Source organism: Balaenoptera borealis (genome assembly GCF_965194805.1).
Source record: "Balaenoptera borealis genome assembly, chromosome: 2".
Taxonomy (NCBI): domain Eukaryota; kingdom Metazoa; phylum Chordata; class Mammalia; order Artiodactyla; family Balaenopteridae; genus Balaenoptera; species Balaenoptera borealis.
This window is the reverse complement of record NC_138867.1, coordinates 19,361,115-19,374,008: the sequence shown is the minus strand read 5'-3', so window position 1 is coordinate 19,374,008 and position 12,894 is coordinate 19,361,115. Positions and strand designations below refer to the sequence as shown.

General features: G+C 32.3%; 1 long non-coding RNA gene across 1 annotated transcript; it reads left to right on the top strand.

The window, feature by feature from the left end:
- The first annotated feature begins 410 nt into the window (after positions 1-410).
- Positions 411-11,586, top strand: LOC309623721. The gene is made up of 3 exons (XR_014241499.1): positions 411-679; positions 6,509-6,607; positions 10,368-11,586. It is a non-coding gene; the product is annotated as an uncharacterized lncRNA (long non-coding RNA).
- Positions 11,587-12,894: the final 1,308 nt, after the last annotated feature.

Below are 12,894 nucleotides of genomic sequence, written 5' to 3'. Positions count from 1 at the left end.
TGATGACAAATTCTTCAGCATGATATTCAATTGTGAACAATGAATAGAAAAATTTAACAGGAATCAGACTTAATATTCTTAGTGCTTAACTGAACTTTGGAGTACGATGTGCTGATTTTCTTATGTCGTAACTCCTGAAAGCCTGTTTAACACTGCTAATGTCAAATGCAGATTATGTCTACTATCAAAATAATATCAATTCATTCATATTTCTCTTTAATTTAAACGTTTGGTTCTGGCATGTACGTAAGCAAATACCAAATTATCTTCATGCAGAGTTTATAAAGGGAACAGAAATAAATTGACAAAATAGACTGACAAAAAAGTCAGTCATTAAGTCATATATTGTAGTAAATATCTTTCTTTTTTTTAATTAATTAATTTATTATTTATTTATTTATGTATTTATTTTTTGGGCTTCTTTGGGTCTTCCTTGCTGTGCACGGGCTTTCTCTAGTTGCACCTAGCAGGGGCTACTCTTCCTTGCGGTATGCGGATTTCTTATTGTGGTGGCTCCTTTTGTTGCAGAGCACGGGCTCTAGGCACACCGGCTTCAGTAGTTGTGGTGCACGGACTTAGCTGCTCCATGGCATATGGGATCTTCCCGGATCAAGGATCGAACCCGTGTCCCCTGCATTGGCAGGCAGATTCTTAACCACTGTGCCACCAGGGAAGTCCAGTAAGTATCTTTCATAGTCCTTCAATGTAGGTAATTTTCATACTCCTTTAATGTCTGAATGTAAACTATTTTCAGCTAAATGATATTCTACCTGTAAATGAACTAACAAATAACACTGATGTAAGGTAGAACCAGTTAACATTTTTAGTATATGAAACTTGAATCAAATATTTGAAACTTTTGACAAAATTGGAAACTAGGCAAAAATGGATCTGTTAGTATCAATGCTTCCATTATTAAAAGTATTTGGTTTCCATTGTAAGTAAAAATGAGTGTTGTTGAGCGGATTACTAGCAGTACACCCAAGGTTGAGGCTTGTGCTTATTTATCTCTCTCAGATTCCCCAGGCCAACACAGCCAAGTTCATGCTTATTTGTGAACTTGGATGTATAGAATTATTAACAAAGTTTATTTCCTAAACTTCTTTGGAATTATTGCTGAAAAACCTTCAGAATGCACCTCACAACACTGGTAGTATTTAATAGCATGATAAATTATCTCCATTTCTCCTGAAACTGTCTTTCAAATGATTATGAGTTCTACTGAATAAAAACTGTCTTATTTATTTACCTCATCAAATACAACCACATAAGTGATCTCAACTTCATATTATACCATGGAATCTCAATATTTTTCTTACAGTTCCTCACTTGTATACCTGTTTTTCCCAGCTGGAATCTAAGCTTTGTATGTACTTTTCCATGGTAGGTCCTCTGGATTCTAGAACAATGGTCTATGAATAAAAAACTATTAGTTCTTCTATTCATATGTCATTTTACTTGTAAGGAAAGAAAGAATTAAGTTTTACTAATATTTACTAATATTTCATATATAAATTAACTGCAAGTTTATAATTTATAAATCGATGTATACTATTTATTTTTATTTATAAAACAGAAAAATAAAATTTTACTATGTAATTCATGATTTAAAAACTTTGGAAAATACTGTTATGGAACACAAGACACTTGAAAATATGTTGTATTTATCTTGAAACATGGATGTTTAGTTAAGTGTTTGACATAGTAGGTCTATAATAAATATCTGTTGAATAAATTCAATTTATTGTGATGTTACTTCAAAAATATAAAGATGGCTGTTCTCAAATAAATTACTTGCTTTCCTCTTTTATTTTGATTACTTTTATTATAAAATAAATATAGAAAACATTAAATGAAATTTTAAAACAAGAAATAAAATCATCCAAACAAAGCCAATCCTTTCATTTTTGTTTTTGCTGCAGTCCTAGTGTATGTACTTTAAACACAGTTGTAATCAAATTGTACATATAATTTAGTGTTCTGCTTAATATCCATTTTCTATACCACAGCAGGTCTCTTTTGTTGTTGTTATTTCCCTACAGTTTATATCAATATAATATAATGCCACAATCTCCCCCTGTGAATTTTTCTGTTCACATCACTTATTGTCAAATATGTCTAATTTTCTAAACTGTACACAGCTTTGCACCAGTGCCATTTATGTCTATCACATAATTAGACCACTGCAGCCACAATGTATACTATTAAACACATAGTTTTAATGTTGAAAGTTGCTCTAACTCTAGCTCTTGGACTATAGTTTTGCAACCAAGTGCCTGACTCTTGTATTCATGAAGAACACTATTCATATTCATCAATGCATTTCTGAGAGATCACAAGTCCAAATGTCCCAGTGTCTGGGGAATAAAATAAATTAGTGAAATATTCAAGCTCGACAAAGACCACTATTCACACCCTATTAATAATCAGCATGTTCAAAAAATATGAGTCTGTGAAAACTGTGGCTCAGAGCGGGCCCTAACTAAATGGTGTATCTGCTGTGCAGCTTCAGTGACTCTTTCCCATATGGTCAGGCTGGCCAGTGCGGCCAGATCTTCCGCGTTTTTATATATTATTATTTGTTTTGTTATGCAGTACAGAATTCCAAATTCTATGTGAATTCTCCAAATTGTTAAATGTTGGCAAAGACTTATTAAAGCCCTATATCACAGACCAAATAAAGTATGTTCAGTTTTTGAGAGATCTGATATAGGCTAATAGTTTGTTGCAAAGGTACACATGTTGTTAAATAAATTCAAAAAATAAAAATAATAAAATTACACATGTTGTTAATAACATACTGGTTTTAATGCTAAACTTAGTAAAACTGAAAATTCTATTATAGGTAATCTGATCAGTCTCTCTTTTTTTTTTATAGACTTTTACTTTAAGTATTTATTTATTTATTTATGGCTGTGTTGGGTCTTCGTTTCTGTGCGAGGGCTTTTTCTCGTTGCGGCGAGCGGGGGCCACTCTTCATCGCGGTGCGCGGGCCTCTCACTATCGCGGCCTCTCTTGTTGCGGAGCACAGGCTCCAGATGCGCAGGCTCAGTAGTTGTGGCTCACGGGCCAAGCTGCTCCGTGGCACGTGGGATCTTCCCAGACCAGGGCTCGAACCCGTGTCCCCTGCATTGGCAGGCAGACTCTCAACCACTGCGCCACCAGGGAAGCCCCTGCTCAGACTCTTTTATTTTACATATATATATGGAAATCCAAAAATTTTAGCTGATTTACCTCAAGGTGACAGGACTAGGTAACAACAGCTATCATCAGTACCAAGAACACTTTCTCTCTCTCTCTCTTTCTCTAATTTGGTTAAAATGTTGAACAATTTCAAAGGATTAAAAAAAATTTCACTTTGTATTATATTAGTAACTATAGTAAAATGAAATTTAGATTCCATGTAACTTTATTCCAAATCACATGAAATTTCAAATTAACCAATTAACAAGAGAAAATGAAATAAATAATACTAGATTTCATAAAACAACTTTATGACTGTATCAGTAGTTTAATGTAGAGTTGACAGAATCCCTTTCAACACTCACAAATATATGCATCTATTAATGCAGCTAAAACGAATATAATCATGAACTGAGAAAGCTCTAAAGAGGCACAGGAAGTTGGATTTAAACTCTGTATTTCCCTGTTTGACCAAGGACAAATCATTTACCTTGGCTAATCTAAAATTTCTTCATGCATAGGAAAGTCCTAAAAACCCAATTTATACTCTTTTTAGAGAAATCAGAAATTCATAGGCTCTTAAGAAAATAAATAATCCAAAGCTATTACTGGCTTCTGATAAATCTAGAAACCCAAAAAATGTCATCAAAATTCAACTGTGCTTCCCCATCTCTCTGCTTGGCTTTCTTTGTTGGTTCTGTGGGTAGATCCCATGCTTCATTATGACCACAGGACTGCTTCCAGGTTTACAATACATAAAACCCAAGAGTAAAATTTTTTTCAAAAATTCTAACAAAAGTCCTAGAATAGCTTTGTTCATGGCTTTAGTTTTGTTCCCACTCTACAACCAATCTCCATGGGAGTGTGATCTCCCCAGCTGGGTACAGCTGGAAGGTATGGCCATCAGTGAAATGGGATGTCAGCAACACCTGAACCAGTGAGCAAAGAGTGTGGACAGAGTAATTCATAATCAAAGCCCAGCAAATTCTTGAAAAGAGGAAATGGATATGAGACAAGAAAACCAACATACAAACTCTTCAACATTAAACATTGTTTTGAAAATATTACGTAAGTAAAGTTATATATAGTATGAAGAAAATAGTCATTCCTCTTTAAATAGTAAGTAATTCTGAATGTGAGATTACTTCTATATTATCAACAGCAAGAACAGATGTACATGTGTGCATCTATACATAAGTGAAGTAAAAAATGATACAAGGATATATATTCAGCATTTGCTTAATAGCAACTGAAAATGAAAATATTTTTGTCATTTTTTTAAACTAAACTTGATGCTTAAATTGATTTTGTTGGGCAGAAAGACATTTATGACAAGAAGCAATTCTTTACAACCAAATTGATGTCAGTGGATAAAAAAGAGAAAAGATATAAATATGTAACATTTCTATCACACATAAAAAAGTGGCCTATCAAATAAATATCTACATGATACATTTCCTCTGTAATGTACCTACTCATTTTGGGTTTCAATTTTAATTTAGGCAATTATAATAGGTATTTATGTTTGACTATTTTGTTATGTAGTTGCTTAAACAAAATTTAGAACTTTAATGAAAACGTCAGTCTTTAATTATTACCTAATAAATCCCTACCATTTCTCCAGATGTACTGGTCTTTGATTAGATATTTTACTCCTGACTTGCTTTTAAATAAGTTGATTGTAAATAAAGAGAAAAATATAATCAGTTATCTGCAAATAATGATCAAAATTAAAAGCATGGTATATTAATGTAGTATTATTTGTTTGTAAGATGTTAAAATTTATACAATGCTCTAAGCTAAATAATTCATCAGTATTTTAAAGAGAATAAATGAAAGTTAAGTAATCAGATTATTTTGTGCAAAGATCACTTTTAATCAGCATCAATTGCATTCTTTAGCAGTTACATTATATATATATAAAATCATTGCATTATTATAATATATATATAATTATATATTATATGTAATTCAAATAATGCATGTATTTGGGGTCCAAACTCCTACTCAAGTAAAATCACATTATTACCATTTTTTGAAAATCAAATTATCTACTTATATAGTATGTGATTTTATAATTATCACAAATTATCTAAATGGAAATGTAATTTGAAAGATGCAAAATTACCTGTGAAATATATTACTTCTTTGATAAATTATTGTGATTAACTGTGATTATTTTCTTAACTCTTCAGCTGCTCTATGTTATCCTAATTCATTATACAGAAATTAACTTATATAAATTTCTTGAAAATTTTCAGTAAAAATCAATATTATTATTATCATCTCTGTACATTTTTCTAGTTTCATAGTTTCTTAAACTAATGGTTAGAATTTAATATACTCCATAAGATATTATTCTAAATTCCTTAATATTTTTCTTTCTCTATTTCATAACTATTTATTGGAAAATTGTTATATACCACATATAATTCTGCTTTAAAAAAACTTCCCTTTGTGAACTAAAATAAGACCTAGATAAGCACATGTCTAATTGCCATATCCCCTACATTTTCATCTGTCTTGTCCTTGAATTTTTAGGCAGTGATAAATTAGGTGTGTGACTCAGATGGAGTCCATCACATTCAGTTAGTAATAATCTATCACAGAGCTCAAGTAACAAGAAACATGTGGAAATAATTCTGATCATTAATGTCAATTTACAGGGCTTTACTTTGTAAACATGGAAAGATAATTTAATTTCTACCTCTCTCAATGTTATTTGAAAGTTATAGTCTAATCAGTTTGTTGGTCTCTAATGATATATAGACATAGATTTTACGTATTGCTACCATATATATATATATATATACACACACACAATTTCTAATATATTATGTGTCTTTATATCTTTGTGTATGTGTCTGTTTAATAGGTGGATTTGCAAAATAAAAGTAGACTATTTTATCCTAAATCTATAGGAAGAGATGATTTACTCTGCCACCAATCAATGAAGAAAAAAGTAAAGAAATATCATAGAACATATTGGAAGAAACTTTGCTTTTTGCTTTTCATGTGTACAGCCAAAATTGAAAGTTACTATTTAAGATTCACCTTTAAAGTGATATTTTTTTAATGGTGTTACAAATTTAATTTTAGTGATAATGCAATATGGACTGATGTGTGTGTCCCCCTACAATTCATATATTGAAGCCTTAACCCCCAGAGTGGCTGTATTTGGAGATGGGACTCTAATGAAGTAATTAAGGTTAAATGAGATCTTAAGGGTGGGGTCCTCATCTGATGGATTAGTCTCCTTATAAGATGGCATGCCAGAGAGCTTGCCCTCCTCCCTCTCATTCTCTCTCTCTCTCTCTGAACACAGGCACTGAGGAAAGTATATGTGAGGACATAGCCAGAAGTACAAGCCAGGAAGAGAGCCCTCACAAAACACTAAATTGGCTGGATTCTATCTTCCAGAACTGTGAGTAAATAGATTTCTGTTGTTTAAGCCATCCAGTTTGTGATATTTTGTTATGGCATGCTGAGCAGACTAATATATAGTTTTAATGCCATTATGTTTTAGCAATATTTTCTGTTAGTGTAATATTAAGTCAATGATACATTGAGATTTTATTACATATAATCTAGCCAAGATGTAATGAGAGCCTGTGCTAAAACAGTTCAGTGGAAAGCAGATGAAGGGGCAGATATATTAAGAACATAGATATCTACAAAATCTGTTTCTGGATTTGGAATGGAAGGCAAAAGATTATAAAATGGTAGAAGATTAGGTTTGTTATTAGAATGCACGTTGTTATAAAATCATATACTACCCACCCCCAAAACGAAGAAAAGACAGAGAAGGATTATAAGAAAACATATGTTTATTGTGTAAATGTTCAAGTTTTCTGGATTAACCTTTCTGGATCCTCTTTAAGGCTAACCCCTTCACCATGCACAGGTTTCATTGAAAATTATAAACATAAAAAAGAGAATAATTAGAAAGAGAAAGGAAACAAGGAATAAATGAAATTCACAGTGAATAATGTGATTCACTGAATAATTTTAAAATTTACTGAAGTTTCTTGAGAGCAGAATTAGGCCTTGAAGAAAACTTCAGGCACAATAGATTATATGTTGAATAACTTTAAACACTAAAGATCAATAAACTTGAAATCAGAGTAAAAGTGACCATCCAAACTGATGTACAGATTGAAAAAACCTGAAACTGAAAAGGAACAGACCTCCTGTGACCTGTAGGACAAAAATGTTTTGCGTATTAAATTTGTAATTGAAGTCTCAGAAAAAGAAGGAAGGGAGAGTAAGAAGAGTATAAAATAATACTTTGGATATTTGTTTAGGAGTTTCTCCTATGCACTAACCTTATGACTCAGTATTACCATTTCTGGTTATTAACCCATGAGAAATGAAAAGAACACCAGTGGGTTCTTAAATAATGTTCATAACAGCTTTATTAATAGCCCTCAACTAGAAATCACCCAAATTTTCAACAACTGGAAATGAATACTAATTATGGTGTATCCATTAAATGTAACAGCATTCCTTACTTGGTCTACAGTAACAATCTTGTAATCATTTTCCCTTATTCCAATCTTTCCTTATATTTTCCTTAGGTGCCAATCAGAGTAAAGTGTCCACATGTAAATGAAATATGTCAATTCTCCAGTGAAAACTTTCCATTTTATTTTTGCTTCTCATCACACTGAAAATACCACTGAAAATCTATAGTCATAATGCAGTGGTTGTAATTGATTTGGCCCTGGGATCACCAATCTGAATGTGTCCCCTACTCATCATTTATTGTTGATCAGGCATTGAAATGGAACCTAAGACATCAAATACATTTTCCTTATAGGTGCTAAAACAATAGTGATTAATCCAAGTTATTACCTTTTTCGTGTTCACAAGCTATTATTTATTTACCTTATGATTCATTAGTTTTATTCATTTTGGAAATTTTTTAAAATGTAAATTTTAAAGATATTTTCAAATTCAATTTGCTATTTTAATAGAGCATAACTCTGTTGGTTTTCTATATCTGTTAAAACAAATTAACCAGATTTGGTGGGTTCAAACAACAGTAATTTATGCTTCAGAGTTCTTGAGGCCAGAAGCCCAAAATTAGTTTCCCTTGGCCAAAATTAAGGTGTAGGCACTCCCTCCAGAGACTTTAGCAGATAATTTGATTTTTTCCTCTTCCGAATTCTGGCTGCTGGTGGAATTCCTTTGCTTGTGGCTCTATCATCCCAATCTTCAAGGCTGGCACCTTCAACTCTCACTCTACTCTGTCTTCACACAGCCTTCTCCTCTGTGTTTTTCAGATCTTCAACTGTCTCTCTTTCATAAAGATATATATCATTGCATTTAGGGCCCACTCAGATAATCTAGAATAATCTTCCCACCTCAAGATCCTTAACTTAATCATATCTGCAAGACCTTTTTTTTTCCAAATAAGGTGACATTCATGGGTTCCACAGATTAGTCTACGAATATCTTTGGGGGGGGATTTTTTTTAGTTTACCACAATAAATAATCATTAATTTATCAAATATCTTAGTATTGACATCTGTAAATATATGTGGTGTGTACATTAAAATACCCAGAAGATTGTTTTTTACTACCACAATAAACACAAACACTATTCTACAACTTTCAAATCATTGCCAAAAAGGAGAAATATATTTATTTTTATTGACGTTTAGCATATATTTTTTATTCTGCTGAGTGGTCCATTAAGTTATTTTTATATCTTTTTTATGCACTGTACTTAGTTACTTAGAACCACATTGTGGCAGGAAACAAATGAACAAAAAAGTCCAATGAGAATTTAGAAGATCTTGGGACCAAATAAAACAATTACTGTGAAGACGTGTTATACATAAAGTACTATGCAGATGCTATTTATTATTACATTTACCCAATAATAGCCACCTTGGACTTGTGACTAGATCACTCTAAATATGAGTTTTTACATTACTTTGCTACATAACAAACCTCTGAAATGTAATGACGTATAACAACATTTTATCTTCTCACAATTTGTGGTTATCAGTTTGGCCTGGGCCTAGTTGGGTGGTTCTTCAGCGGGTCTCCTGTGGTCACTCACGAAACTACAATCACTAGGAGGCTCAACTTGGGCTGGATGGTAATGATGGCCTTACTTATAGTACTGGTGATTTTGCTACTGGCCAAATGTTTTCAGGAGACCAACCCAGGCATCTTCATATGGTGGCCAGATTCAAAAAGCAACAGGAAAAAAGGACATGTCCCACTGTGCAGGCACTTTTCAAGCCACAGCTCACATTATATATTTCAACTCCCAAATGGTGAAATCATATCACATGGTTTCGACCATAGTCAATGTCCAGGCATTGTATCTAGGGATGCAGACATCCTTGGGTATCATTACTGATACAGTTCTCCCAATTCATCCATTACAAAATTTTATGCAGAGTGAGTATAAGTACTTTTTTATTATATATCAGTGATCAAGGAGAATCATTTCTTGTTATTAAGGAAAAGATTTTAAGTCTTTCAAAATACCCAGCATACTAGTGTCTACAACTCCATAACTAAAACTTTATTACTTTGTCTTAAGCTAAACAGGTGCGTTATCGACCTCTTTAAAATTCAAACTGTCACTGAACAAAATAACGTTTTCAATAAAAAATATTTCCACTATGAAAGAGTTTCTCAGACAATCTTCTTGACACACAAGTAAAGAAACACACAACATAGGTGTATAAGACTAAAGAGTTGCAATGCTATCAGCTATCATGCTCTCTTCATAGACTAACCAAGCAATTTCTTGTCTGAATATTCTTGTCGAAATGCACTGCTTTGTTTACTTTTCTTCCAACTTATTGAAACTTTGATTTAAGGACAAAGACAAAGGTCAGACAGTTGGCTATTTTATTTATTCTTCTAAAATTTGATTTATTTTTTTATTAGTAGATATAACGCTGAGATTGTAACAGAAAGAACAAACCTGACTCCATATTGGATCTATTCCTTTAGCTCCAACCTTTGTGCTCTGTTGCCTGTGCTTAGTCAAGCTGCCTCTGCACCTTTGTCTCGTCAATCAGTAAATAGCCTGAAATATACAAGATAGCCCTTTCTCAATGTTCTGCCTCTCGGGCTTGACATTTAAAGTATAATACTTTTCCTTAATATAGAGATAGAAAGTTGCAGCACAGAAAATAACTTTTGTCTTGTTGAAGGTTTACAGGAACATTGTGACCAGACATATGTGGACAATTGCAAGAACAAAGGATTATCACATCCTCTCCAGGATCTGGCTGGCATGGAAATGACTGAGACAACCAGTCACACACACACACCCCCCATTAGTATAAAAGAAGCCTGAATTTTAACTCTGGTAGGAGGGTTCTTTGGAACATCAGTCCACCATCTTCTCAGTCTGCTTGCTTTCCAAATAAAGTCACCATTCTGTGTCCCAACACCTCCTCTCTCAACTTATTGCCCTGTCCTGAGGTGAGCAGTACCAGCTTGGACTCAGTAACAAGACGCTACTATTCATATCATATTCTGAATGGAAGGCTCACAGAAACTATATGTAATAAGGTAAAAAAAAAAAAAAAAAAGGTGCAGAGCTAAAATTTAACTGAAAGTAGAAGCCCATTAATTGTACAACTATATAATTTATAAATAATAATTTTGTTGCATGAGGCTTACAATTTACTTTCTACAGAGTCTAAGGAGATGTACTATGCACAGGGGAAGACATACAATTGATCAATTCATCCTAAGATAAAGCATTGATAGGCATTCTCCCTCTCTGAAGTCTCCAAACTTAGGGAGTACCAGTTTTATATATTTATTTGACATGTATATATATTTGATTATATATTTATAAATTTGACTTAATTTTCCAGAAATCAGGGAATGTGAATGCTTTGATAACCTTTATTTCTCCAGTGTGTAGCATGATGTCTAGCCAGAGTACATAATCCATAAATATTTGCTCTATGAATAAATGAATTCTGAATAATAAGAAAAATAAAGATGTCACCTAATTTGATAATATGTTGAAAAACTGTGAAAATTGAAAAAAATTATTAAATTGAAACATTATTGCACTGCTATAGATTATTTTTAAATGATTGCTATAGATTATTTTAAATTATAGATTATTTTGAAATGAACTTGGCATCTGGTTAGATAAGCAAGTTCCTCGTTTTATACAACTACTATGAAAAGCCAATTTGCTGATGCAGACTGTAACAATTTACTATGAATCCCAGAATAAAGTTGTTTTTAAATGTTCTAGTGACATGTATTAAGTAATCAAAAGACCAGACCCTGATAGTGGGGAAAAGGAAGAGGATTATATTAAAACATGCTTTAATGCCACATTTTCCCCTTTGTGGTAAGTTAAAGGAAAAGCACTTGGGCCTATATTAATTATGATGTTTTTGGTGGAGGTGTGAGTACTTTTAAAACTATAGGCAATATTTTTTCAAAATTACTTATAATCTATCTGTTCTGTTCATATAAACCCATATGAAAACAAATATAAGCATAAATTTCTCCCACATAGGTTTTTTACTGAATGGTGCAAATTAGATACCCAATTAATAATATTTCTTGAAAGGATAAATGAATGACAGCTAAAGCACCCTATAGAATACAATCAAGTATTATTATTGCTCAGAGTTACTAGAAAATCTTGGCAACTTGATAATAAGCAAAAGAAAACAAAAGATAAATAAATCAGTTTGTATGAAGTAAAAGTATTATAAAAAGTATAGTAACCTGGCACTGTACAATTGACACTACTGAAAATTGCGTAAATACTTCCTAAAAGATAAGAGACAAGGGAAGAAAAGTGGGTGAGAGTCTGTAAAACAAAGATCATTAATAGTTACTTTATAAATAAATAAGCAACAAAGATATATTGTACAGCACAGGGAAATATAGCCATTATTTTGTAATAACTTTAAATGGACTATAATCTGTAAAAATATTGAATCACTATGTTGTAAACCTGAAACCAATGTAATATTGTAAATCAAGTATACTTCAATAAAACAAAATAGTTACACTATAAAATTGGAAACTTGATTTTCTTCTGAGATATGTAGGGGAAAGTGTGGTGTGTGGCAGTGTTTGGAAACGAACCTGGCAGATAACTTTAAAACAACTTCCATACGGAATGGAAAACGAAATAGTCTAGAGATAAGCCAAAGATTATCGAGCTTAGGTATGTCAAGGGGAGACAAAGAAATGATATGGAAAGAGCTTAACCATTGAAGTCAGTCTAACAAAATGTCCATATCAGGGTTCTGAAATTATTAGCTTTGAGACAATGGGAAATTATATAACTTCTCAGTGCCTCAGTTTTCACATTTGAAAAAAATTAAAGGTTCAAGTGTTATTACTAGGAAATTGATGAAAATGCATTTTCCTTTTGAGTGAGCTTCAAGGTGAATCATGATGTGTGTGTTGCAATAAGAAAAAGGTTTACTTTTCCAATATTCTGATCTTCTTTAAAATCTTTTACTTTTCTAATATTCTGATTTTCTTTAATATTAGAATTCTTTTGAGAGAATGGTCCATTCAGAAGTCAGGCATCTTTGATACTGAAATGAACAGATATAAGAGCATATACATTTCTTTACACTTTTGTAGAAATACTTCTTTGCAAGGTATAAAATTGGATGGTTTTGTAATTATCATTGTTTTTTGTTGCTGCTATTTTTACTTGTTTTTACTTCTCTCCCCAGA